The sequence below is a fragment of the Triticum urartu genome, chromosome 3, assembly GCF_003073215.2.
Source record: "Triticum urartu cultivar G1812 chromosome 3, Tu2.1, whole genome shotgun sequence".
Lineage (NCBI taxonomy): Eukaryota > Viridiplantae > Streptophyta > Magnoliopsida > Poales > Poaceae > Triticum > Triticum urartu.
In genome coordinates, this window is record NC_053024.1 from 151,805,743 (window position 1) to 151,812,618 (window position 6,876).

The following is a 6,876-nucleotide window of genomic DNA, read 5'->3' on the forward strand; positions in this document are numbered from 1 at the left end:
TTTTGGTATTTTTGGTATAAAGATGCAAAGTAAATGAAGTAAAAGCAAAGCAATAATAAAGTGATGGAGATTGATATGATGAGAAAGAGACCCGGTGGCCATAGGTTGCACTAGTGGCTTCTCTCAAGAGCATAAGTATTCTACGGTGGGTGAACAAATTACTGTTGACCAATTGACAGAATTTAGCATAGTTATGAGAATATCTAGGTATGATCATGTATATAGGCATCACGTCCGAGACAAGTAGACCGAAACGATTCTGCATCTACTACTATTACTCCACTCATCGGCCGCTATCCAGCATGCATCTAGAGTATTAAGTTAAAAACAGAGTAACGCCTTAAGCAAGATGACATGAAGTAGAGGGATAGTTTCATGCAATATGATAAAAACCCCATCTTGTTATCCTCGATGGCAACGATACAATACGTGCCTTGCTGCCCCTTCTGTCACTGGGAAAGGACACCGCAAGATCGAACCCAAAGCTAAGCACTTCTTCCATGGCAAGAACAACCAATCTAGTAGGCCAAACCAAACTGATAATTCGAAGAGACTTGCAAAGATAACCAATCGTACATAAAAGAATTCAAAGAAGAGTCAAATATTATTCATAGATAGACTTGATACTAAACCTACAATTCATCGGTCTCAACAAACACACCGCAAAAAGAAGATTACATCGAATAGATCTCCATGAGAGAGGGGGAGAACATTGTATTGAGATCCAAAAAGAGAGAAGAAGCCATCTAGCTACTAACTATGGACCCGTAGGTCTGGAGTAAACTACTCACACTTCATCAGAGGGCTTGGATGATGATGTAGAAGCCCTCCGTGATCGATGCCCCCTCCGGCGGAGCTCCGGAACAGGCCCCAAGATGGGATCTCGTGGATACAGAATGTTGCCGTGGTGGAATTAGGTTTTTGGCTCCGTCCCCAATCGTTTGGGGGTACGACGATATATATAGGAGGAATAAGTACGTCAGTGGAGCTTCGAGGGGCCCACGAGGCAGGGGGCGCGCCCTAGGGGGGCGCCCCTACCCTCGTGACCACCTCGTGGCTTTCTTGACGGAGGTCCAAGTCTCCTGGATCTTATCTGATGAGAAAATCACGTTTCCGAAGGTTTCATTCCGTTTGGACTCCGTTTGATATTCCTTTTCTTCGAAACCCTAAAACAGGCAAAAAACAGCAATTCTGGGCTGGGCCTCCGGTTAATAGGTTAGTCCCAAAAATAATATAGAAGTGGATAATAAAGCCCAATAATGTCTAAAACAGTAGATAATATAGCATGGAGCAATCAAAAATTATAGATACGTTGGAGACGTATCAAGCATCCCCAAGCTTAATTCCTGCTCGTCCTCGAGTAGGTAAATGATAAAAACAGAATTTTTGATGCGGAGTGCTACTTGGCATAATTTCAATGTAAATCTTCTTAATTGTGGTATGAATATTCAGATTCGAAAGATTAAAGACAAAAGTTCATATTGATATAAAAATAATAATACTTCAAGCATACTAACAAAGCAATTATGTCTTCTCAAAATATCATGGCCAAAGAAAGCTATCCCTACAAAATCATATAGTCTGGCTATGCTCTATCTTCACCACACAAAGTATTTAAATCATGCATATCCCCGATGACAAGCCAAGCAATTGTTTTATACTTTTGACATTTTCAAAACTTTTTCGATCTTCATGCAATACATGAGCGTGAGCCATGGATATAGCACTATAGGTGGACTGGAATGGTGGTTGTGGAGAAGACAAAAAGGGAGAAGATAGTCTCTCATCAACTAGGCGTATCAACGGGCTATGGAGATGCCCATCAATAGATATCAATGTGAGTGAGTAGGGATTACCATGCAACGGATGCACTAGAGCTATAAGTATATGAAAGCTCAAAAGAAACTAAGTGGGTATGCATCCAACTCGCTTGCTCATGAAGACCTAGGGCATTTTGAGGAAGCCCATCATTGGAATATACAAGCCAAGTTCTATAATGAAAAATTCCCACTAGTATATGAAAGTGACATAATGAGAGACTCTCTATCATGATGATCATGGTGCTACTTTGAAGCACAAGTGTGGTAAAAGGATAGTAACATTGTCCCTTCTCTATTTTTCTCTCATATTTTTTTTGGGACTTTCTCTTTTTTTACGGCCTCTTTTTATATATATATATATTTTTCGTCCAGAGTCTCATCCCGACTTGTGGGGGAATCATAGTCTCCGTCATCCTTTCCTCACTGGGACAATGCTCTAATGATGATGATCATCACACTTTTATTTACTTACAACTCGATTCTTAGAACAAAATATGACTATATGAATGCCTCGGGGAGTGTACCGGGATGTGCAATGAATCAAGAGTGACATGTATGAAAGAATTATGAACGGTGGCTTTGCCACAAATACGATGTCAATTACATGATCATGCTAGCAATATGACAAAGATGGAGTGTGTCATAATGAAAGGAACGGTGAAAAGTTGCATGGCAATATATCTCAGAATGGCTATGCAAATGCCATGATAGGTAGGTATGGTGGCTGTTTTAAGGAAGGTATTTGGTGGGTGTATGGTACCGGTGAAAAGTGCGCGGTATTAGAGAGGCTAGCAATGCTGGAAGGAAGGAAAGTGCGTATAATCCATGGACTCAACATTAGTCATAAAGAACTCATATACTTATTGCAAAAATCTATAAGTTATCAAAGCAAAGTATTACGCGCATGCTCCTAGGGGATAGATTGGTAGGAAAATACCATCGCTCGTCCCCGATCGCCACTCATAAGGAAGACAATCAATAAATAAATCATGCTCCGACTTCATCACATAACGGTTCACCATACGTGCATGCTACGGGAATCACAAACTTTAACACAAGAATTTCTCAAATTCACAACTAGTAAACTAGCATGACTCTAATATCACCATCCTCATATCTCAAAACAATTATCAAGCATCAATTTCTTCTTAGTATTCAACACACTCATACGGAAGTTTTATTATTAATCTTGCATACCAAGCATATTAGGATTTTAAGAAAATTACCATGCTATTAATACTCTCAAAATAATCTAAGTGAAGCATGAGAGATCAATAGTTTCTATAAGACAAATCCACCACCGTGCTCTAAAAGATATAAGTGAAGCACTAGAGCAAAACTATAAAGCTCAAAAGATATAAGTGAAGTACATAGAGTATTCTATCAAATTCCAAATCATGTATGCTCTCTCAAAAGGTGTGTACAGAAAGTATGATTGTTTTAAACTAATAAGCAAAGACTCAAATCATAAAAGACGCTCCAAGCAAAACACATATCATGTGGTGAATAAAAATATAGCTCCAAGTAAAGTTACCGATAGAAGTAGACGAAAGAGGAGATGCCTTCCGGGGCATCCCCAAGCTTTGGATTTTAGGTGTCCTTAGATTATCTTGGGGGTGCCATGGGAATCCCCAAGATTAGGCTCTTGCCACTCCTTGTTCCATAATCCATCAAATCTTTACCCAAAACTTGAAAACTTCACAACACAAAACTTAAAGTAAAAACTCATGAGCTCCGTTAGCGAAAGAAAACAAAATACCACTTCAAAGTACTCTAATTAACTCATTACTTATTTATATGGGTGTTAAACCTACTGTATTCCGACTTCTCTATGGACTATAAACTATTTTACTAGCCTTAGATTCATCAAAATAAGAAAACAACACACGAAAAAACAGAATCTGTCAAAAACAGAACAGTCTGTAGTAATCTGTAGCTAGCGCAAGATATGGAACACAAAAAATTCTAAAATAAACTGCTGGACATGCGGAATTTATCTATTAATCATATGCAAAAAGAATTAACTAAATAGCACTTTCCAAATAAAAATGACAGCAGTTCTCGTGAGCGCTAAAGTTTCTGTTTTTTACAGCAAGTTCAAAGACTTTCCCCAAGTCTTCCCAACGGTTCTACTTGGCACAAACACTAATTAAACACAAAAAACACAACCAAAACAGAGGCTACATAATTTATTTATTACTAAACAGAAGCAAAAACCAAGGAATAAAAATAAAATTGGGTTGCCTCCCAACAAGCGCTATCGTTTAACGCCCCTAGCTAGGCATAACAAGCAAGAATAGATCTAGGTATTGCCATCTTTGGTAGGCAATCCATAAGTGGCTCTCATGATAGATTCATATGGTAATTTTATTTTCTTTCTAGGGAAGTGTTCCATGCCCTTTTTTAATGGAAATTGAAATCTAATATTCCCTTCCTTCATATCAATAATTGCACCAACCGTTCTAAGGAAAGGTCTACCGAGAATAATAGGGCAAGAAGGATTGCAATCTGTATCAAGAACGATAAAATCTATGGGCACATAATTCATATTAGCAACAATAAGAACATCATTAATTCTTACCATAGGTTTCTTAATAGTGGAATCCGCAAGATGCAAGTTTAGAGAGCAATCATCAAAATCACGGAAATCTAGTAAATCACACAAAGTTTTGGGAATAGTAGAGACACTAGCACCCAAATCACAAAAAGCATAAAACTCATAATTTTTAATTTTCATTTTAATAGTTGGTTCCCACTCATCATAAATTTTCTAGGGATAGAAACTTCCAATTCAAGTTTTTCTTCATAAGATTGCATCAAGGCATCAATGATATGTTTAGTAAACGCTTTATTTTGACTATAAGCGTGAGGAGATTTTAGCACGGATTGCAACAAGGAAATACAATCAATCAAAGAGAAATTTTCATAGTTAAATTCCTTGAAATCCATAATAGTGGGTTTAGCAACATCTAGGGTTTTAATTTCTTTAATCCCACTTTTATCAAATTTAGCATCAAGATCAACAAATTCTGAATTCTTAGAACGCCTTCTAGGTAAAGGTGGATCATATTCAGTCCCATCATTATCAAGATTCATATTTCAAAACAAAGATTTAATAGGGGACACATCAATAACTTTTAGATCTTCATCACTATTTTCATAGGAACTAGAAGAACACGCTTTTATAAAGGCATCTTTCTTAGCACGCATCCTAGCGGTTCTTTCTTTGCACTTGTCAATGGAAATTCTCATGGCTTTGAGAGACTCATTGATATCATGCTTAGGTGGAATAGATCTAAGTTTCAAAGAATCAACATGAAGAGCAATTCTATCAACGTTCCTAGCCAAATCATCAATCTTAAGCAATTTTTCTTCAATCATAGCATTAAATTCTTTTGTGAAGAAATAAATTCTTTAATATTAGATTCAAAATCAGAGGGCATATTATTATAATTCCCATAAGAATTGTTGTAGTAATTACCATAATTATTAGAGGGATTACTAGGATATGGCCTAGGATTGAAATTTCCTCTATACATGTTGTTACCAAAATTGTTCCTACCAACAAAATTCACATCCATAGATTCATTATTATTCTCAATCAAAGTAGACAAGGGCACATCATTAGGATCAGAAGAAACACTCTTATTAGCAAATAATTTCATAAGTTCATCCATCTTTCCACTCAAAACATTAATTTCTTCTATCGCATGCACCTTTTTATTAGTAGATCTTTCAGTATGCCATTGAGAATAATTAACCATAATATTATCTTGGAGTTTAGTAGCTTCTCCTAAAGTGATTTCCATAAAAGTGCCTCCCGCGGCCGAATCTAAAAGATTTCTAGAAGCAAAATTCAATCCGGCATAATTTTTTTGTATAATCATCCACAAATTTAAACCATGAGTAGGGCAATTACGTATCATTAGTTTCATTCTCTCCCAAGCTTGTGCAACATGTTCATGATCAAGTTGCTTAAAATTCATAATATCATTTCTAAGAGAGATGATCTTAGCGCGAGGAAAATACTTAGAGATAAAAGCATCTTTGCACTTGTTCCATGAATCAATACTATTTTTAGGCAAAGACGAAACCAAGCTTTAACACAACCTCTAAGCGAAAAAGGAAATAGATTCAATAAAACAATATCATTATCGACATCTTTTTTCTTTTGCATGTCACGCAAATCAACAAAGCTATTAAGATGTGTAGCGGCATCTTCACTAGGAAGGCCGAAGAACGGATCTTTCATGACAAGATTCAACAAAGCAGTATTAATTTCACAAGATTCAGCATCAGTAAGACGAGCAATCAGAGTGATAAGGAAATCATTATTATTGGTATTGGTGAAGTCACACAATTTAGTATTATCTTGAGCCATCGCGACAAACAAGCAATCCAACACACGATCAAACAAAAAGCAAACGACAAAAGAGGCAAATAGAGAGAGAGAGAGAGGAAGAGAGAGGGTGAATAAAACGGCAAGGGTGAAGTGGGGGAGAGGAAAACGAGAGGCAAATGGCAAATAATATAATGCGGGAGATAGGGATTGTGATGGGTACTTGGTATGTTGACTTTTGTGCAGACTCCCTGGCAACGGCGCCAGAAATTCTTCTTGCTACCTCTTGAGCACTGCGTTGGATTTCCCCGAAGAGGAAGGGATGATGCAGCAAAGTAGCGTAAGTATTTCCCTCAGTTTTTGAGAACCAAGGTATCAATCCGGTAGGAGGCTATGCTCGAGTCCCTCGTACCTACACAAAACAATAGCTCAACGCAACCAACGCGCTTAGGGGTTGTCAATCCCTTCACGGTCACTTACGAAAGTGACATCTGATAGAGATGACAAATAATATTTTTTTGGTATTTTTGGTATAGAGATGCAAAGTAACCAAAGTAAAAGCAAAGCAATAATAAAGTGATGGAGATTGATATGATGAGAAAGAGACCCGGGGGCCATAGGTTTCACTAGTGGCTTCTCTCAAGAGCATAAGTATTCTATGGTGGGTGAACAAATTACCGTTGAGCAATTGGCAGAATTTAGCATAGTTATGAGAAT